This window comes from Bos indicus x Bos taurus, chromosome 4, assembly GCF_003369695.1.
Source record: "Bos indicus x Bos taurus breed Angus x Brahman F1 hybrid chromosome 4, Bos_hybrid_MaternalHap_v2.0, whole genome shotgun sequence".
Classification (NCBI taxonomy): domain Eukaryota; kingdom Metazoa; phylum Chordata; class Mammalia; order Artiodactyla; family Bovidae; genus Bos; species Bos indicus x Bos taurus.
Window position 1 is genome coordinate 8,407,148 of NC_040079.1, and position 22,992 is coordinate 8,430,139.

Below are 22,992 nucleotides of genomic sequence, written 5' to 3' on the forward strand. Positions count from 1 at the left end.
GGAGGGTCCCATCCCCAGCCTCTTCCTCCCTGGGGACTCCATGGGACACTCTGACCTGTGGCTGTTTTGTGGGGGTGGGAATGCTGAGCTGAGGGCACTGAAGGGCTTACAATCAGCCCCTATTTTTGAACTCATGGGGTAGACTCAGTTGTATTCACCCCCTCTGCACTCAGTGCCTGGTAGTAGGCAGTGGCCCCAGGAGAAAGGCAGTTCATGGGACAAAATAAAAGCACTAAACTAGAGGACCGACAAAACAGGTGGACCAAGAATTTAATATGACATCAAGAGCAGTGTGCCTGCATGCTTAGTCGCTCAGTCATGCCCTACTCTTTGCGACCTCATGGACTGTAGCCCATCAGGTTCCTCTGTCCACGGGATTTTTCAGACCCAGAATACTGGAGTGGGTTGTCAGGCCCTCCTCCAGGGGATCTTCCCGACCCAGAGACTGAACCTGTGCTTCCATTGACTCCTGTATTACAGGCGATTTCTTTACTGCTGAGCCACCAGGGAAGCCCACCAAGAGCAGACTCCTGACTTTATCTCCAGGGGAGAAATTCCTTTAGGAAGTGCACATTTTTGAGTACATTTGACAGCACAGCTAAGGACTAAAACACATGAATATGCTTTAAAACAGTTACTAAAGCTTTTACCTTTAGTGTTAACCCTATGTTAAAGTCACCAGGTGAGGCCCAAGATGGAGTCACTCTTGCTAACCCCCAGGTCAGCAAACCAGCACTTAACTGAGCTTCTGAGCTCAGCTCGCCCAGAGAAGGAAGGTCCAGGATATCCCGGCAGCACTGGCCTGCTCAGCTAAGGGTCCTTGAATATCTAGGCCTTCCCTCTGCTGATGTAAGGGGTGCAGCCATGCTTCAGCCAATCAGCACACGCCCAGTGTAACTTCCTGTTCCTGTTCCCTTCGGTTCATAACACCTCTCCTCTCGCACAGCTCTTCAGAGCTCCTTTCTCTCCACTATGCTGGAGGTCGCCTGATTCATCAATCACTGAATAAAAGCCTACTAGATGAGTAAACTGCCTGTGGAAAATTTTAACATCTAAAATATGTATTTTGGGGACTTCCCTGGGGTTCCACGGAGAAGGAAGTAGCAACCTACTCCAGTGTTCTTGCCTGGAGAATCCCATGGACAGAGGAGCCCGGTGGGCTGCTGTCCATGGGGTCAAACAGAGTCGGACACGACTGAAGTGACTTAGCAGCAGCCGCTGACGGTTTAGAGGTTAAGAATCTGCCTGCCAATGCAGCGGACATGAGTTCAATCCCCTGTCCAGGAGGACCCCATATGCTGCAGAGCCACTAACCTCGTGTGCCACAACTACTGAGCCCATGCTCTAGAGCCCATAAGCCACAAGAAAAGATACCACAGACGGAAGCCCACACACCACAACTAGAGAAAAGCCCTTGAGCAGCAACAAAGACCCAACACAGCCAAAAATAAATAAATTAATAAGTAAATAAAAATTTTAAATACAATATGTTTTTAAAAATTTATTTTTGCCATATCTTTCCTTCAAAAAACACACTGAACCAACTACATGCATTTTGTTAGTTTCTATCGACTATATTTTTCCCTTCCTTTTATACAAATTATGCACGTATGCAATAAGTTCAGCTGCTATTCTTAAGCAGAATTAACTTTGTTGGTACTGCTGGCGTGCTGCAATTCATGAGGTCACAAAGAGTCAGACATGACTGAGCGACTGAACTGAACTGAATGCTTATGCCATAAGTTCAAATTAAGTATATAATGTTGCTATATTATGAGATAATAAAGTGTCTTCATTTAATTTATGTTATTTAATTTGTTCTTAGGACATCTAGGGTACAGTGACACCTAGATAAGTGAATGGCAATGTATAAACAGTATCACTGACTCAGTGGACATGAATTTGGCCAAACTCCAATAGTGGATGATAGGGAACCCTGGCATGCTGCAATCCATGGGTTCACAAAGAGTTTGGACACGGCTGAGTGACTGAACAAGTCAGTGCAAAACATGTTTTCAAATATCTCCATTAAGGTAAAAACAGTGGTGGTGGAGAGTCCACTGTTGAAAGTGTACCAAAAGTCTTAGGTGTAGTTTTAAGCTCTTTTTTTTTTTTTAATTACAATATCATTGTTTTCAGTAGGAGAAAAATAGACTTGTTTCCTTTTGGGAAGAAGGATGTGATACGACGTTGGTTAGAGAGATACCCAAAAAGAAAGAATCTTAACTATTGTTTAAGTTGCTATCATCTGAGCACTGAGCCCTCTTTTCCGCTCAAGATCTGCCTTCAAGTCTGGAGAGGCGAGTTTAGGCTCACCTCTCCCAGGAGGTGAAAATGAAGCTCTCTCAAGATAAAAGCTAAACTCTGCAACCCTCAGAGTTCTAGGCTGGAATGAAGAGTGCCCAGGGCCAGCAGCTTTCAGCCTGCCTAATGGATGAGAGGACTTCCCTGGTGGCTCAGACGGTAAAGCGTTTGTCTACAATGCAGGAGACCTGGGTTCAATCCCTGGGTTGGGAAGATCCACTGGAGAAGGAAATGGCAATCCACTCCAGTACTATTGCCTGGAAAATCCCATGGACAGAGGAGCCTGGTAGGCTATAGTCCATGGGGTGGCAAAGAGTCGGACACGACTGAGCAACTTCACTTTCACTTTTCTTTAATGGGTGAGAGCCTCTTAACAACCTAGGAGCTGCCAAGGGTCAGTCTCCAGCCATGTGTCAACCTGAAAGTCAAGCAATTCTGTCTCTTTAGGCTGAATCCCCAGGACAGAGATGTAATTGACATTTTCAAGTTTTCCTCCAATCAAATGCATTCTTATTTTCTGATGTGTTGTATTAACAGAAGGGCAGCTGTTTAAAATGATTCTAGAAAAAAGGAAAGCTAAAAGTAAAATATGTCAGTATTTATTTGAGGTCCAGCACTGGTTAATCAGACAGAAATATCTCCAGAGAGGAGGGCAGTTCGATCCGTTAATTCTCATTTGCAGAAATATCCCGACAGGCCACAGTTCCATTTGCTCTCATTCTGTGCTCACTAAGCAACTTTGAATTAATTTGGTCTCTGGAATGGATACATTCACAGGGAAAGTATGCCTTGTACAAATGGTTACTAGTCATGCTTCCGGAAAGGTCTGGCTGATCACATGACATATTTGGAGTCTTTGCTGGTAGGCTGTCCCTCATCTCTGGATGAATTGACTAAATCCAGATTCTTTTTTAAAAAACTTTTTATTTTGTATTGAAATATAGCCAATTAACAATGTGGTGATAGTTTCAGGTGAGCAGGACTGAACCATACATACACATGTATCCATTCTCTCCCAAACCCCTTCCCATGCAAGCCGCCACATGACATTGAGCAGAATTCCCTGTGCTATACTGTAGGTCTTTCTTGGTTATCCATTTTAAATATAGCAGCCTGTACATGACCATCCCAAACTCTCTAACTATCCCTCCCCCTCTCCTCCTCCCCAGCAACCATAAGCTCATTATGTGAGTCTGTGGATCTGTTTCTGTTTTGTAAATAAGCTCATTTGGATCATGTCCTTTTAGATTCTTCAGGTAAGGGAAGTCATACACAAAGTCCTCATGGAACAAAAATCTACTTTATAGTAACATGAGTGTGTTAGTTCAGTTCAGTTCAGTCGCTCAGTTGTGTCCGACTCTTTGCAACCCCGTGAAATGCAGCACGCCAGGCCTCCCTGTCCATCACCAACTCCCGGAGTCCACCCAAACCCATGTCCATCGAGTTGATGATGTCATCCAACCATCTCATCCTCTGTCATCCCCTTCTCCTCCTGCCCTCAATCTTTCCCAGCATCAGAGTCTTTTTCAATGAGTCAGCTCTTTGCATCAGGTGGCCAAAGCATTGGAGTTTCAGTCTCAACATCAGTCCTTCCAAAGAAATCCCAGGGCTCATCTTCTTCAGAATGGACTGGTTGGATCTCCTTGCAGTCCAAGGGACTTTCTAGAGTCTTCTCCAACACCACAGTTCAAAAGCATCAATTCTTTGGCGCTCAGCTTTCTTTATAGTCCAACTCTCACATCCGTACATAACCACTGGAAAAACCATAGCCATGAGTGTTAAAGATACCAAATAAATATGAACAAAAGCAAATGCTGCTTTCAGGTCAGTTCAGTTCAGTCACTCAGTCGTGTCTGACTCTCTGCGACCCCATGAATCGCAGCACGTCAGACCTCCCTGTCCATCACCAACTCCCGGAGTTTACTCAAACTCATGTCCATCGAGTCGGTGCTGCCATCCAGCCATCTCATCCTTCGTCGTCCCCTTCTCCTCCTGCCCCCATCCCTCCCAGCATCAGAGTCTTTTCCAATGAGTCAACTCTTCGCATGAGGTGGCCAAAGTACTGGAGTTTCAGCTTCAGCATCGTTACTTCCAAAGAAATCCCAGGGCTGATCTCCTTCAGAATGGACTGGTTGGATCTCCCTGCAGTCCAAGAGACACTCAAGAGTCTTCTCCAACACCACAGTTCAAAAGCATCAATTCTTAGGCACTCAGCTTTCTTCACAGCCCAACTCTCACACCCATACATGACCACAGTAAAAACCATAGCCTTGACTAGATGGACCTTTGTTGGCAAAGTAATGCCTCTGCTTTTGAATATGCTATCGAGGTTGGTCATAACTTTCCTTCCAAGGAGTAAGCAACTTTTAATTTCATGGCTGCAATCACCATCTGCAGTGATTTTGGAGCCCCAAACAATAAAGTCTGACACTGCTTCCACTGTTTCCCCATCTATTTCCCATGAAGTGATGGGACCAGATGCCATGATCTTCGTTTTCTGAATGTTGAGCTTTAGGCCAACTTTTTCACTCTCCTCTTTCACTTTCATCAAGAGGCTCTTTAGTTCCTCTTCACTTTCGGCCATAAGGGTGGTGTCATCTGCATATCTGAGGTGATTGATATTTCTCCCGGCAATCTTGATTCCAGCTTGTGCTTCTTCCAGCCCAGTGTTTCTCATGATGTACTCTGCATATAAGTTAAATAAGCAGGGTGACAATATACAGCCTTGATGTACTCCTTTTCCTATTTGGAACCAGTCTGTTGTTCCATGTCCAGTTCTAACTGTTGCTTCCTGACCTGCATATAGGTTTCTCAAGAGGCAGTTCAGGTGGTCTGGTATTCCCATCTCTTTCAGAATTTTCCACAGTTTATTGTGATCCACACAGTCAAAGGCTTTGGCATAGTCAATAAGGCAGAAATAGATGTTTTTCTGGAACTCTCTTGCTTTTTCGATGATCCAGCGGATGTTGGCAATTTGATCTCTGGTTCCTCTGCCTTTTCTAAAACCAGCTTGAACATCTGGAAGTTCATGGTTCACATATTGCTGAAGCCTGGCTTGGAGAATTTTGAGCATGACTTTACTAGTGTGTGAGATGAGTGCAATTGTGTGGCAGTTTGAGCATTCTTGACCTCATTTTGTGACCTCATGGACTGCCATGCTCCTTTGTCCATAGGATTTCTCAGGCAGGAATACTGGAGTGGATTGCCATTTTTTTCTCTAAAGGCTCTTCCCAACCCAGGGATGGAACTCGAGTCTCCTGTTTGGCAGGCAGATTCTTTACCACTGAGTCACCTGGGAAGCCCATATATATGTGTATAACTTACTAAATTTGCTGTATAACAGAAGCTACCACAACATTGTAAAGCAATTATACTCAAAAATTAATAAATTAAATAAAATAAATACTTTGTCAGGTAACTTTAAGAGCCAAATACCCTGGGAAATTTTTTAATGTTTCTTTTTGCTCGGTTTTCCATGAGATCTCTTTTATATAAGTATTTTTTAAATCACAAGCATTGTAGATAAATAACTGTACAATTCCTTCAGAAAGGCTTTTGTTTTGCTTCTTCTATTTAGGGGTAGATTAAGCTCAACATTCAGAAAACTAAGATCATGGCATCTGGTCCCATCACTTCATGGGAAATAGATATGGAAACAGTGGAAACAGTGTCAGAGTTTATTTTTGGGGATTCCATACCACGGCAGATGGTGATTGCAGCCATGAAATTAAAAGACACTTACTCCTTGGAAGGAGGGTTATGACCAACCTAGATAGCATATTCAAAAGCAGAGACATTATTTTGCCAACAAAGATTCATCTAGTCAAGGCTATGGTTTTTCCAGTAGTCATGTATGGGTGTGAGAGTTGGACTGTGAAGAAAGCTGAGCACCAAAGAATTGATGCTTTTGAACTGTGGTGTTGGAGAAGACTCTTGAGAGTCCCTTGGACTGCAAGGAGATCCAACCAGTCCATTCTAAAGGAGATCAGCGCTGGGTGTTCTTTGGAAGGAATGATGCTGAGGCTGAAACTCCAGTACTTTGGCCACCTCATGCGAAGAGTTGACTCGTTGGAAAAGACTCTGATGCTGGGAGGAATTGGGGGCAGGAGGAGAAGGGGACGACGAAGGATGAGATGGCTGGATGGCAGCACCGACTCGATGGACATGAGTTTGAGTAAACTCCAGGAATTGGTGATGGACAGGGAGGTCTGGCATGCTGCAATTCATGGGGTCGCAGAGAGTCGGTCACGACTGAGCCACTGAACTTCAGCATTCTTTGGCATTGCCTTTCTTTGGGATTGGAATGAAAACTGACTTTTTCCAGTCCTGTGGCCACTGTTGAGTTTTCCAAATTTGCTGGCATATTGAGTGTAGCACTTTCACAGCATCATCTTTCAGGATTTGAAATAGCTCAACTGGAATTCCATCACCTCCACTAGCTTTGTTCGTAGTGATGCTTCCTAAGGCCCACTTGACTTCAGATTCTAGGATATATGGCTCTAGGTGAGTGATTACACCATCGTGATTATCTGGGTCATGAAGATCTTTTCGTACAGTTCTTCTGTATATTCTTGCCACCTCTTCTTAATGTGTTCTGCTTCTGTTAGGTCCATACCATTTCTGTCCTTTATCAAGCCCATCTTTGCATGAAATGTTCCCTTGGTATCTCTAATTTTCTTGAAGAGATCTCTAGTCTTTCCCATTCTGCTGTTTTCCTCTATTTCTTTGCATTGATCACTGAGGAAGGCTTTCTTATCTCTCCTTGCTATTCTTTGGAACTCTGCATTCAGATGGGTATATCTTTCCTTTTCTCCTTTGCTTTTGGCTTCTCTTCTTTTCACAGCTATTTGTAAGGCCTCCTCAGACAGCCATTTTGCTTTTTTGCATTTCTTTTTCTTGGGGATGGTCTTGATCCCTATTTCCTGTACAATGTCACAAACCTCTGCCCATAGTTCATCAGGCACTCTGTCTATCAGATCTAGTCCCTTAAATCTATTTCTCACTTCTACTGTATAATCATAAGGGATTTGATTTAGGTCATACCTGAATGGTCTAGTGGTTTTCCCTACTTTCTTCAATTTAAGTGTGAATTTGGCAATAAGGAGTTCATGATTCCCTATTATAACTGGACACAGCTCCCACTGGCAAACCATAATTTTCCTTATCCGTGACTTAATTACTATTATTTCCCAGAGACCTCATTGAATGATGCCACACATTTGCAAGACTGATGGGCTTATACCCTTAAGGTTGTTGAAATGGCTGCAATCTGCTTGTCTGACTTCCTCCACTCTTTCTCCAGAAAAATCTCTAGGGCCATCCATGTTGCTGCAAATGGCATTATTCCATTATTTTTGATGGCTGAGTAACATTCCATTGTATATATATGTACCACATCTTCTTTCTTCAGTCCTCTGTGATGTCTAAGTGCAGATCCTTGATCAGTAACAGTGAGGATTCTACCTTGGACCTGACTGGTAGTGCCAGGTGAGGTGTCTACTCTGGGGAGGTGCTGAAGGAGAGAGCCATTGGGGCACAAGCAGAGGAGACCAGAAAGTCTATTTAGAAAAAAATTTTAAAACCTTCATTCTTTAAAATATTTATTTCAGTTATACTTGATAATGTATATAATATAGGAATTTAGTAGGACATGGAGAAGACTCTTGAGATTCCCTTGGACTGCAAGGAGATCAAACCAGTCAATCCTAAAGGAAATCAGTCCTGAATATCCATTGAAAGGACTGTTGCTGAAGCTCAAGCTCCAATACTTTGGCCACCTGATTCAAAGAACTGACTCACTGCAAAAGACTCTGATGCTGGGAAAGATTGAGGGCAGGAGGAGAAGGGGATGACAGAGGATGAGATGGTTGGATGGCATCACCAACTTGATGGACTTGAGTTTGAGCAAACTCCGGGAGTTGGTGATGGACAGGGAAGCCTGGCGTGCTGTGGTCCATGGGTTGCAAAGAGTCAGACACGACTGAGCAACTGAACTGAACGGTGGGACATGGATAGAATTCATGAGTAAGCTTTTCGGGATGTGAGGTTAAAGGCTTCAGTGAGCAGAGGCATAATAAGAAAGTTTGGGTGCCACTACTCCAGACCCTGATGAACTTCTATGAGACTCTGTTCTCGTGAGTTGTTGCCCAATCTCAGGATTTCTGGTTAAAACGAAATAACATGAGCGCTTTTTCTAGTGCTCCTTGCACTCTCTGATGCATGGAGATTAGAGCCTTATTACTGTTTGTTTCTATTGTTCCCAGCTGACCGTAAGCTCCTTGAAAGCTGGGAGAAAACCATTTCATCTCTGTAACCTTTGGCTCCACAACGTATTAAGTACTCAATAAATAATTATTAAATCAATGGGTATGTGAAACAATTGGATAAGTTATATCCAATTCCATTCTATATGCAAAGCCCTCATGGGACAAAAATCTACTTTATAGTAACATGAGTATTAAAGATACCAAATAAATATAAATAAAAGTGAATGCTGCTTTAGCACCTATTATAACTGGACACAGCTCCCACTGGAGAACCATAATTTCCCTTATCCATGACTTAATTCCTATTATTTCCCAGAGACCTCATTGAATGATGCTGTGCATTTGCAAGACTGATGATGCTTATACCCTTAAGGTTGTTGAAATGGCTGCAATCTGTACTTGTTCTCAAGGTCAGAGCTGCAAGGGTGAAGTGATACTGGCTGAGAACACCAAGCTAGGAAAGAGATTTGCTGGATGGCAGGCGTGTCCCATGGCAGATGGTGGGATGGCCGGCGTGGACAGGCAGAGCGGGCAAGGGTGGAGACTGAGAGGGGAAGTGTGAAGCAGAACATCTGAGGTGGAAGAGGCTGGATGGGCCACAGTAACAGAATAAAGAGGCCGTGGACAGGGGTGAAGGATCCAACCCAGGGCAGAGGCAACAGTCAGCAGCAAAGTCTGAGCAAAACCACTGGGGTGAGGTTGAGGGTTCTGCCAGCTTGGAAACCAGCTGACCACATGAGAAGCTTTTAAAGTACCTTCTGGACAAGGCCTGGGCTCATCTTGGGTGGGAGGAAGAACCAGGGAGGTACCTCCAGACGGTGCAGGGGAGTAGGTCACTTAAAACCTCAGTCAATCACTGCTAGAAAATGCACTCAGCCAAATTCTTTAACATGAAATCACTTTAATCTCATCAGTGATTATTTAGCATGGGATTCTGCCTTCAAGATTTCTAACGATATTTTTTTTCTTGATGGGCAGCCATTAACTGTAAGCCTAATTTCAATTTCTAACAAAGTATTACACATACATGATTTTAAAAGCCAAGTGGTGCTAGAAGGAATATAGCAAAATGCCATTCCCTGCTCCATCCCACCCCCACCAAACCCAATTCTTAGTGACAGCTCTTCTTGTATCCCAGAATTTCTAACATAGACTTGTTAGCTGTTTATTAATTTATGCATTTTAAATAGTCTCTACTGACTTTCCTGAATGCAAGATGAGAACTGAGCATTTTTACAAGCCTAACCCCCTGTTCTTCCCAAATAGCAAGATCACAGATTTGGGGGTGTATTGAAACACAATATTAATATCTTTAGGACTTTTTGCTGCTGTTCAGCTACAATGTCCGACTCCTTGCAACCCCATGGACTGCAGCACGCCAGGCTCCTCTGTCCACCACTGTCTCCTGGAGTTTGCTCAAGTTTGTGTCCATTGAGTTGGTGATGCTATCTAACCATCTTATCTTCTGCTGTCCCTTTCTTCTCCTGCCTTCAATCTTTTCCAGAATTAGGGTCTTTTCTAATAAGTTGGCTCTTTGTATCAGGTGGCCAAAATATCTGAGATTCAGCTTCACCATCAGCCCTTCCAGTGAATATTCAGGACTGATTTCCTTTAGGATGGACTGGTTGGATCTCCTTGCAGTCCAAGGGACTCTTAAGAATCTTCTCCAGCACCACAATTCAAAAGCATCGACTCTTTGGCACTCAGCCTTCTTTATGGTCCAGTTCTCACATCCATATATGACTACTGGGAAAATCTTAGCTTGGACTACACGGACCTTTGCTGGCAAAGTGACAAAAACTATGACAACCCAAGACAGCATATTGAAAAGCAGAGACATCGCCATAGCTTTCCTTCCAAGTAGACAGCAGTTTTTAATTCCAGGGCTGCAGTCACCATCCACAGTGATTTGGGAGTCCAAGAAAATAAAATTTGTCACTGCCTCCACTTTTGCCCCTTCTTCAGGACTATGTAAGTATTATTGGAGAAGGAAATGGTAACCCACTCCAGTATTCTTGCCTGGAAAATCCCATGGACAGAGGAGCCTGGTGGGCTACAGTCCATGGGATTGCAAAGAGTCGGACACGACTGAGCGACTTCATTTCACTAAGTACTATCCACTAATGAGCCAAGAAGTGAAATCTAATTATATTTTCTTGTTTTGTATAATTTTTTGTTTCCCTAGAGTTACTTTTTTTCCCCATCTGCCTACTTTTGTTTGTATCTGTCATGAATTCTTTACAAATCCTCCAACGCACTTGGAAACTCTTCTTAAAATTTTTCTGACATTTGACACATCAGGCTGTCCATCAGTCACATTTTTGTCCCCTGAGGGCATTGCCTGACAGCGCCCCATCTGTCTGCCACCATCCATGCTGGTTCTTCTCAGGGCAGCTGCCCAGCTGATGGTCGAGGGCCTCCTTCTTGCCCTTTTTGCAGGGGCTTCCTTTTGTCCATCATCCACATTAAGTCCCTTAATTCCTGGGCCTCTCTGAGTTTGGATGTTCCCTCTTTCTAGATCTACACCCTCATTTTCATGGAGCACATACTCAAGTAGCTCCTTGAGAAAAGTGATGTATCAGGTCAACTTCCTAAATCCCTGCTCCTCTAAAGAGTCATTATTCAGCTTTTACATGTAATGGAGACACTCCAGAAAATTATTTCCATGGGGAATTTTAAAGGCATTTCTCCACTGTCTTCAGGCGCTTGGGGTTGTCATTGAGAAAACTAAAGCTTTCGGACCACTACATCATGTGTGTCACTGATGGGGTTCGGGATGTGCTACCCCAAATATGACACCTTGGGAGACTGAGTATTTCTAGCTGAATGGATGTGAGGCAAGGCAGGTGCAGAGGACTTCCTGGGCTTCCTCGGAAGCAGGCCAGGAGAATCTTGTGCAAGGTGCCCTCCTTCCCAGAGGAAAGGAATCTGCCTGAAATGCAGGAGACACAGGTTTGATCCCTGGGTTGAGAAGATCCCCTGGAGAAGGAAATGGCAACCCACTCAGGTATTCTTGCTTGGAGAAGCCCATGGATAGAGTAGTCTGGAGGGCTACAGTCCACGGGGTTGCAAAGAGTCAGCCACGGCTGAGCAGCCCAACTACCATCACCACCCACCATCTCCAAAGACAGAGGGGCAGAGGGCAGCTGAGGAACAGGCCTTGTACGGTTGACTCCACTCAGCTCACACTGTCATCCCATCTTTTTTGACTTCCTATCCTTTATTAAACCAAGCATCAAAACACTGAAATTTAAGCATTTCTTCAGGTCTTCATTTCATCACGAAGGTTCCCGTGTCGTGTAAAAACACTTGTTAAATAAACTTGTATGCTTTCTTTCTGTTAATGAAACTCAGCCAGGACCCCTAGAGAAACTGATCTCCTGAGTTACTCATATCTTTTTTCTTTCTGGAAACTTAGAGGATATTTCCTTTAACTCCCTTAATTGAGCATTCATATAGGGACTCCCTGGCAGTCCACTGGTTAAGACTTCACCTTTCAATGCAGGGGGTGAGGGTTCCATCCCTGGTTGGGGTGCTAAGATCCTATGGCCAAAAATCCAAAGCATAAAAGAGAAGCAATATTGTAAAAAATTCAAAAGAGACTTTAAAAATGGTCCACAAGGAAAAAATCTTAAAAAAAAGAAAAAGTTAAAAAAGGAAAAAAAAAAAAGAAAGTTCATACAATGACTTGATGTATATCTTTCCCACATCAGGTCTGGACTTCGATAGTTTCTCTGAGCCCTCTTTCTTAAACACCTGTTAGTTTTATATTTATCTCTTTCTCTTGATCCTTTGCATTCCTAATTTTGATCTTTTTTCTTTGGGTTGACTTCCTTGGAAGTTCCTTCAGCTTTATTTCTAACACTGCTATTGTCTTTTTGTTTCAGCAATCATATTTTAAATTTCTCAGTGTTACTCCTTGTCTTCTGAGGGTCCTCATTTCTGGAGCATGCTGTTGTAGGTTTTGTTCAGTTTTGGGTGCGATATCTTCTATTATCTGTCTGAGAATATTGATTTAATCGTTAAAAGCTTTCTTTTGTTGTCTGAGTTGTCTCTGTCTCTTCCTGCCGTACTGTTAGTTCGGGCTCCTTTTCCATGTTGCCTGGTTGGCGAGTCTTCCTACAACACTCACACTGAACAGTGATGCTCTAGAGACGGTCTGGTGCTCCGTGAGTGTGTGTCTAGGAGTGATGGTCTGCTGACCAGTCGGTCACACCACAGTAAGGATGAGTTCCCCATCTCATCGAAGGGACCCCAAGTGTCAGTAACTGTGGATTTTATTTTTTGATTACAGATCATTCAATTTCTTGAGAGAAGGATCCTGCAGTTTCATGAGGCATATATGTGTGATGGTCAGTGTCCTGGAGGCTGAGCAGGTTCCCACTTAAATAGATGTCCATATTTTTATTCTGTTTTAATGAAGAAGTGCCACCTCCACCTTCTTTGGTGCCTCGTGTCTGGAGTGTAACCTCTCACCTCCCTCTGGGGTAGAACAGGATAGTCACCTTGGGGGTGGGAGGAGATGAAGTTGGTTATAACTGGTGTCTACATGGCTGATGTCTATAGTTCAGTCGCTCAGTCGTGTCCGACTCTTCGCGACCCCGTGGACTGCAGCATGCCAGGCTGATGTCTACACAGACTTTTAACCAAACCTGTTCTGAGCCTCTCCTCCCCCAGCCTTCTGATGACTCCAATTCCTGAACCTTGTGGAGTTTCTCAGCTTTCATCTGCCCATCAACAGTTTGGACTTACAGACGTTCCTGTACTGTCAGTGATGAAGAGACTGAACACATGATACCCCGAGGTTCCCTCCGGATGGTGGTGAGGAGGGGTGGGGGTATATGGGGACACCGCAGGTGAACTCAGGGGCTGCACTGGCCTGCCTGTCACCTGGTGACATGCACTGGTCCATGTGCAGACTCCGGAATCAGACAATCCAGCTTCATTGTCCCTGCCCACTGGGGCGACTCTGGACAGTTGTCTTATCTTCCTAAATCCCAATGTCCTCATTTGTACAATGGAATAACATTGGAATCTCTTTTAAAGATTGTTGGAATCCCAGGAGATTATTCAGGGGCTGAGTACAGAATAACTGTTCAACACATGGGATTATTCCACCACCAAACAGGGGGCTTCGGTGTCACATTCACTCACTGTCCAGGGCTTGGCCAAGGAGCTGGGAGGCTGGGAAAGGACCTCCTTCCTTAAACGTATGACCCGACCACCCTGAGCTTCTCGGGAACCCCCTTCTCTGAGGGAGAAGGCAGCAGACTTCCCAGGCAGACAGAGCGCTCACCCACAACCCCAGCCTCTCCACTCACTGGCATGCCCCTGACCCACGCCCAGCTGCCTTTTGTCCTGTTTTCCTCACTTCTCTGCCACCCGTTCACTGGAATTCAAAGCTGTGCCCACCCTCTCCTTTTGCCTCATTATTGACTTTAGAAAACATCCATTCAGACACGCAAATGAGAACGCTCCTTGAGCCCTGACACTGTGACATAGGGTTTTGCAGAGAAGCCATTACATAAAAAGTCTGATGAAAGGAGTGACTGAGCAAAAAGTCAGACGTGACTGAGTGACAGAAAAACAACAACAAGAAAACAGAGTTACCCAAATACTACACACAGGTTCACATGAGCAAAGATGACCCAAGGCATGCAGTGGGCAGAGACCTGGAGGAGAAGCCGCGGCCTCACCTTCATGCATCCATGCCTGCTATCCTCCCTTCCTACTCAGAGGGGGCACAGGGAACTAGAAAAAGGGGGTGAGGCAGCAACTGGAAGAGCTGGCACTGAGCTGACATGGAGGAGACTGGGCGTGGCTCCCCCAGCTGTGGCTTAGGGGGCTGTGTGGCCACTGGAGTGGCCTGGATGCCAGTGGACACGTCCACTCCCTCCCGGACTCAGCAGCTTTCTCAGAGCCACCAATGGGCCCTGCGCTGGGACTGCACTGGGAAGCATCGCCATAGCTTCTGGTTAAGGTGGAAGGCGCTTTCCAACCTAAGTACTAGCTCTCAGGGGACTAATTACTCCGAAAATTTTTAGTGACCCAGAGGTTAGAAAATTGGAGCATTCTTTGAGTTATGTAATGAGGGCTCTATTGTTTACTATGGCTGGGTGCTATTTACAACAATAAACCAGATGGCTTCATTTGCATGCAGATTTGAGTCTATTTGTAGAGGTGTTCTTATGGGTAGGAAAAAAAATTACTTCCTTAATTAAACCATTTTGTGCATTCAGGAGAGGTAAGTGTAGCTTTGTTCTGCTAACAGCCTCATTTTATGGGGCGAGCTCAACCCAGAACCAAGGGCTGCAAGTTAAGACCTGCCCTGGAGCCATCCATTCCCTCTGCAGTGTTTCATTCTCTCCGGCATGCAGTTTCCATGGCTACAACCCAAATGGGTGATGTTATAACCTTGTGAGAGGAGTCAATAGTATGAAGTTTTCACCCTGTGTCTCTTTGTGACTTGTTTCCTTTGGGCAAGAATGGGGATGGGGTCCAACAGAGAATAAGAATATTACACTGACAATGAAAATCAGAAAGAGATATTAAGAAAATGGTTCTATTTATCATTGCATCAAAAAGAATAAAATACCTAGGAATAAACCTACCTAAGGAAGCAAAAGGCCTGTATTCTGAAAACTGTAAGGTGCTGATGAAATAAATTGAAGACAACACAAACAGATGGACAGATACACCATGTTCTTGAATCGGAAGAATCAATTATTATAAAAATGGCCATATTGCCCAAGGCAATCTATAGATTCAAAGCAATTCCTATCAAACTACCAAAGCATTTTTTTCACAGAACTGGAACAAAAACTTTTACAATGTGTATGGAAACACAAAAGACCTTGAATAGCCAAAACAATATTGAGAGCAAGGGATGGAGCTGGAAGAATCATGCTCCCTGACTTCAGACTATATTGTAAAGCTACAGTCATCAAAACAGTATTGTAGTGGAACAAGAACAGACACATAGACCAACAGAACAGGATAGAAAGCCCAGACACAAACCTATGGACTTATAGTCAACTAATCTATGACAAAGGGGCAAGAATATACAATGGAGAAAAGAGGGCCAGTCTCTTCAATAAGTAGTGCTGGGAAAACGGAACCTACCCAAGGTTGTAAAAAAATGAAATTAGAACATGCTCTAATACCATACAAAAAATAAACTCAAAATGGATTACAGATCTAAACCGAAGACTGAATAACTAGAGAAGAAAACACAAGTAGAATACTCTTTGACATAAATGCAGCAACAGTTTTTTGGATTCCTGTCCTAGAGTCATGGAAACAAAAACAAAAATAAACAAATGGGACCTACTTAAAAGCTTTTTCACAGCAAAAGAAATGATAAACAAAATGAAAAGACAATCTACAGGATGGAAGAAAATATTTGCAAACAATATGACTAAGAAGGGATTAACTTCCAAAACAGCTCAATATAAAAAAATAACAACCCTCAATAATAGCCTAATCAAAAAATGGTCAAAATTTCTAAATAAACATTTCCAGGGACATGGCCAAGAGACAAATAATAAATCCTAGAGAGGATGTGGAGAAAAAGGCACCCTCCTACACTGTTGCTGGGAATATAACCTGGCACAGCCACTATGGAAAACAGTTCCTTAAAAAACTAAAAATACTATATGAGCCTGTAATTTCACTCCTAAGCATAGATCCAGAGAAAACTCTAATTCAAAAACACAGACACACCCCAATGTTCACTGCAACACTGCTGACAATAGGCAAGAAATGGAAGCAACCTAAATGTCCACTGACAGATGAGTGGTGAAGAAGACATGGTATACACACAATGGGATACTACCCAGCCATAGAAAGAGTGAAATAATGCCACTTGCAGCAACATGGATGGATCTAGAGATTACCATACTAAGTGAAGTAAGTCAAACAGAGAAAGACAAACATCATATGATACTTCTTATATGTGGAATCTAAAAAAAAAAAAAGACACAAATGAACTTATTTACAAACCAAAATAGATCCATGGACATGGAAAACAAACTTACAGTTACCAAAGGGGACAGGGATAGTGATAAATTAGGAGTTTGGGATTAATATGTATACACTGCTGCTGCTGCTAAGTCGCTTTAGTCGTGCCTGACTCTGTGCAACCCCATAGATGGCAGCCCACCAGGCTCCGCCATCCCTGGGATTCTCCAGGCAAGAACACTGGAGTGGGTTGCCATTTCCTTCTTCAATGCATGAAAGTGAAAAGCGAAAGTGAAAAGTGAAAGTGAAGTCGCTCAGTTGTGTCCGACTCTTCACGACCCCATGGACTACAGCCTACCAGGCTCCTTGGCCCATGGGATTTTCCAGGCAAGAGTACTGGAGTGGGTTGCCATTGCCTTCTCTGGTATACACTACTATATATGAAATAGATAACCTACTATATAGGAAGTGAACTATACTCAATATTTTGTAATCACTTATAATGGAAAAGAATTTGATACATATATATATTAGAATCACTTTGCTGTACACCTGGATAACTATAAATCAACTATACTTCAATAGACATTTTTTTAAAAAGAATATGATGGTGAAACCCCAAAGGTAATCATGCTCACTTGGGGGGGCTCCTGCATGGCTGTGAGCTGACCAATAAATAGACTGGGGTCTGTGTGAAAAAACTGGACTTTCCCAATTAGTCATGAAAATTCACATAATCAAATCCATTAATGGTACATCTAAACATACCAGTATTTAAGAGGTCATTCTAGTTCCTTTGGAATGCTGGAAATAGCTGTGTGTGCTTGGAAGCTCTTCAGGGTCTCCACCTTAGATCCCTAAATCTCCTCAGACTTTCCTCACTGGGTCTACAGGCTATGCCTGAGTCATCCTAAGTATACTGGGGTTCAAGTTAAAAGCTAATAACCGGAAGTGGAGAAATGAATAGCTAGGTATGTAATGGAAACACGTGGGCTTCCTGCCCTTCCCTCGAATTTCTGTCTTGAGTAAATCCCAAAAGGTTTCTGTGTGAACAATTCCAAAGAATGAGAGAGTAGCAAGACGGAATCTCTCATATACCTGTGAATAAGGGATTGCAGGGAGATTTGTTTGATTTAGGAAAAATAAAAGTTTGTTGCATCTGGAGCTTGTAGAACAAATTTATATCCACTACATGCAGGTTACTGGAAAAGATCCTGATCCTGGAAAGATTGAGTGTGGGAGGAGAAGGGGATGATAGAAGATGAGACAGTTGGATGGCATCACTGATTCAATGGACATGAGTTTGAGCAAACTCCAGGAGATAGTGAAGGACAGGGAAGCCTGGTGTGCTGCAGTCCATGGGGTTGCAAAGAGCTGGACATGACATAGCATCTGAACCACAACATGCAGGTTGGTGTGAAAAAATATTTAACATGTATTTAGTGCAATGAAATGGCCACAGCAGGATGACGCTGCAGATTGCCTAATTTCTAGACCTTTATATGTCACAGGGATGAATTCTCTCATTTTCTCTTTTTCTGAGTGATTTCATCTACTTTCAGCACTTCAAGTACTATCCTTAGATCGATGATCCTCAGATTGATGTATACAGTTAGCTGTCTAGTATAAGATTAACGCATGCATTTCTTTCTTAAAATTTTATTTATTTTTAATTGAAGGATAATTGCTTCATAGTATTGTATTGGTTTTAAACACATGCATTTCTTACTGGACAGTTTTACCTTGACTTACAAATACCTCAAACTAAATGCCTGAGAGTGACAGGGATTCGCCCAGTCCTGTCCAACTCTTTGTGACCCCATGGACTGTAGCCCGCCAGACTCCTCTTTCCATGGAATTCTCTAGGCAAGAACACTGGCTGCTGCTGCTGCTGCTAAGTCACTTCAGTCGTGTCCGACTCTGTGCGACCCCATAGACGGCAGCCCACCAGGCGCCGCCGTCCCTGGGATTCTCCAGGCAACAACTACGACTCTTCGAGACCTCATGGACTGCAGCCTACCAGGCTCCTCTGTCCATGGGATTTTCCAGGCAAGAGTACTGGAGTGGGGTGCCATTGCCTTCTCCGAAGAACACTGGAGTGGGTTGCATTCCCTTCTCCAGGTGATCTTCTCAACTGAGGGATCAAACCTGGGTCTCCCACATTGCAGTAGATTCTTTACCGTCTGAGTCACCAGAGAAGCCCTGAGTGAACGCATATTCCTTCCACATTAGCTCTACCTGTTGTATTCTCCACTTTAGAGCTGTTCCTACTTTGTCACCCAAGCCAGGAACATGGTAGTCACTGCTGGGTATCCACCCCAACGCCTGACGGTGGACCCTCCAGAATATTCTGTGGTGTTGCCTGCATTTTTCACTTCTTCTGCTATCTTGGCTCGGCCATCACCTCTTGCCTGGATTCTGTGATAATTTTTGGTTCTGTTTCCAGTGTGTTTGGATCTTACATCTAGCCTTTACAAAGCCAACAGGGAAATCTCTCTAAAATGCACAGCTGATGGTGTCAAAACCCCTAATGGCTCCAAATGCCTTCGGAATGCATTGCAAACTCCCTGATGTGATGTGTGAACCCAGTTTCCCCAGCCTCTTTTCTCCCTACCCCTTGCCTATCATCAGCTACATGGGGCTGCCCAGTTTCCGCCAGCCATGGTCCTATGTACGGACTCCTTATTTTCCTCTGTGCGGCTTCCTCGTTTTGAAATCTCCTTTTTTTTTTTTTTTCCAATCTGCCCCTTACCCAACTCCCAACTTGCACACTGTATCTGACCTGGCTCCTTCTCAGTCTTGAAGGCTCAGCTCAGGTGTCACCTCCTCTAGATGGCATTCTGTCCCCTCCCCTTGCGTGTGCCATGCACTTTCCCTGATCTCCTGTGACGTCTTGAATTTATCATCACACCCAACTTTTGTTGTTGTTGTTCAGTCACTAAGTCACATCTGACCCTTTGTGACCATGTGGACTGTAGCATGCCAGGCTCCCCTGTCCTTCACTTTATCTTGGAGTTTGCTCAGATCCATGTCCATTGAGTTGGTGATGCTACCCAACTATCCCAACTTACTGTATTATTATAATTATTTCCTGTATTCCCCTTCTCTGCTACACTATGGATTTCAGAGAGCAAAGATCATCTTTTCTATTTCTTTCTCCCTGTAGTATCCAGCCTGAGCCACAGAGGTGATCAATATGTGCTTCTTGAGTTAGTGAAAAAATGTTCTTTAAAAAAAGTTTGCAGCATTGATAATCCCACTACCAGTTAATATCATTTCTTGACGTGACCATCTGCAAAGCTGACCTTCTAGTTTTAGAATTGGAGTTATTTGGCCCACAGGGACAGAAGCTTTTCTAGGTTTGGTGTTATTTATTTGGACTTCTGGGCACATGCAGGACTTCCCTTCTCAGAGATCTGACATGCACAGAGGTCACGTCTGTCTTTACTAGGTCTTACTTTGCCTCTACCTCTCATTTTTTCTCTTTTGGTATAATTGCAGATCATGGTCTAATACCATGAAGCTCCCATTTCATGGTCTGCCCCGCTGTCATGGAGGAGTCCTGCAAAATGGTGAACACAGCTGTGCATGCAGCCACCTCCGCCGCCTTGCAGAGGAGGAGGCTCTAACGAGAGCAGCCCTTCCGTATTGACAGACTAAACCCCTCAGAGCCCCTCAGCCATCGGAAAACAGATTTTCCAACAACTCTGTTAGCTCAGTAAAATGTGGAAAAAAGTGGTTCATTTCAGCAGAATGGTGGGTGTGAACCTTAGAAACTGCTCTACCCAGCAGAGTAATGGATTGCTACAATCCCTGCAATTATGTTACACAAATCAAAGTTTCCTGTTGGTGCGCTTTTTATTACAGGAAATAAAAAGATTCATGTGTCCTATTCATAGATAATGGTGAGTTTTGTACTGAAAACTAACACAGTCCTCATGTCTCCAGAAGCAGCATCAGAACCCAACAACCCACAGAGCAAAGTGAAGGACATGAGCAAAGGAACGTGAGCTTTTGACACCCGTCCTGTAATTATACAGAAATAAACCCGCTTGTAAATTAGAAAAGTAGCTCCTTGGTCACAGGGTTGTGGTAACAAGAGAAAGCAGCAATGGCATGCAGCACATCATGAAACATAAAAGAACTACAGAAAGGCAAAAATTCCTTCATGCCTGTATTTACTAATAATGGTAGAAAATTAGCATGTATTTCAATGTATGTAGAAGGGGGATAGCTGGTTTGGATTTATGCATAACATATATGCTACAGTTTCTTGCCAACTCAAAACACAAAATAAAGCTTGAGAGCATGGTCAAAAGAAAGTACAAAATCAAATCCTGTTTGGGAGCTAAGTGAAAATAATTCCCAATATGAAAGTGAATGGTACATCGAGGAGAAAAAAAGCATTCAGACATTAAGGATAAGAAGAACACAGTGAGGATGAATTCCATTTTGAGATTGTGAGTCTCTGCTATTGGTTTCACAGTGTGAGGCTGGGGTGTGTAGACACTGAGCTTTGGTCTGATCACAGGGATGAGGATTGCAAAGTGGAATTAAAGCTGACTGCAGAGGACATATGTCAATCTGTGATGATGTAAGACCACAGGAGTTTAGAACTTTGTGTCACATAGTTAAAACAGATAATAAAGTGAGTGCGATGGCATCCAATATGTGACTTGTTTGTTTAGTCGCTAAGTTGTGTCTGACTCTTTTGAGACCCTGCGGACTATAGCCTGCCAGGCTCCTCTGTCCAAGGGGTTTCCCAGGCAAGAATACTGGAGAGAGTTGCCATTTCCTACTGCAGGGGATCTTCTTGACCTAGGGATGGAACCCAGGTCTCCTGCTTTGCAGGCAGACCCTTTACCACTGAGCCACCAGAGAAGCCTTTATTTTCTTGGGCTCCAAAATCACTGCAGATGGTGATTGCAGCTATGTAATTAAAAGACACTTGTTCCTTGGAAGAAAAGCTATGACCGACTGAGACAGCATATTAAAAAGCAGAGACATTACTTTGCCAACAAAGGTCTGTCTAATCAATGCTATGGTTTTTCCAGTAGTCATGTATGGATTCACATACATGAGTTGGACTAGAAAGAAAGCTGAGTGCTGAAGAATTGATGCTTTTGAACCGCTGTGTTGAAGAAGACTTTTGAGAATCCCTTGGACTGCAAGGAAATCCAACCAGTCTATCCTAAAGGAAATCAGTCCTGGATATTCATTGGAAAGACTGATGTTGAAGCTGAAACTCTAATACTTTGGCCACCTGATGCGAAGAACTGACTCATTGGAAAAGACCCTGATGCTGGGAAAGATTGAAGGCAGGAGAAGTGGATGACAGAGGATGAAATGGTTGGATGGCATCACCGACTCAACAGACATGAGTTTGAGTAAGGTCTGGGAGTTTGTGATGGACAGGAAAGCCTGGCATGCTGCAGTCCATGGGGTCGCAAAGAATCAGACACGACTGAGCGGCTGAACTGACTGACCAGGGAAGCCCCTATGTGCTGATTTAGACCTAATGTTAAGGGAATCTGGGAATTTGTCAGAGGGCAGGATGGATGGCTTGAGTGGTGACCAGATGCTGAAGCGGCTTCAAGCGTGAAGAGCAGGATCCATAGCAGATGCTGCTGAGTGTGCAGTTATCACACACTTGGTGCAGCTGGTACATTATCACACCACTGCAGACCCCAGGGCACGTGCCAGCTGCACCTTCGGGCCGACTGGATTTCAGTGTAAAAGATTTTCACTGAAGGCAGAGGCACTGCCACAGCCCCACGCAGTGGAGCCTCACTCCATATTTATTGAGCAAAATGTTGTACCAAAGTACATGCCTGGATAATGAACTATTAAAGAAGTCATTACAATGAAATTCAGTGTGACATGCCACTCTATGATCAGACTTAACACTTCCTACTTCAAAATGTCCACGTAACATGGACGTTCCGTTCTCATTCTTGCCTTTGACATTACTGAGAACAATGTGAAGGCTGGCTGCCCAGAATCCAGCTGCTCAGGAATCTCAATATTTTTAAAGTGAATTTAGATTATAACACAAAGCAAAAGTCAAGAGTTCTAACTGCCACTACCTACTGCTGTGGGTTATGCTAATTTGAAACTGAGTAGATGGTGCCATAATCTGGGGTTTGAAAGCAATGATTTCCAACAGCCTGGCAGCACCCAGAGCACACTGGCTTTGAAACATGCTGCATTCTGACCTTTTCTCAGTCTCAGGCTTGGGAGGAAGAACAAAGGCTTTAAAATTCAGATTGGAAGGTGCACAAACAGAGCCCCGAATGGATGCTGATGGAACCAATCTCACATTTCACCTCTGCAAAACTTTATGGGAAGTTTATGGGGATTTATTGTTTCAAGAACAGAAGGACATTTACCTACAGATGCGGGGGAATAAATTTCAAGTACATTTAGTATTGGAGAATGGTCGCTTTATTGCTGATTTCAATCC

General features: G+C 43.6%; 1 protein-coding gene across 3 annotated transcripts in view; it reads right to left on the minus strand.

The window, feature by feature from the left end:
• Positions 1–22,992, minus strand: part of CNTNAP2 (contactin associated protein like 2) — a 2,326,438-nt gene that overhangs the window by 281,008 nt on the left and 2,022,438 nt on the right. The window lies entirely within an intron of this gene.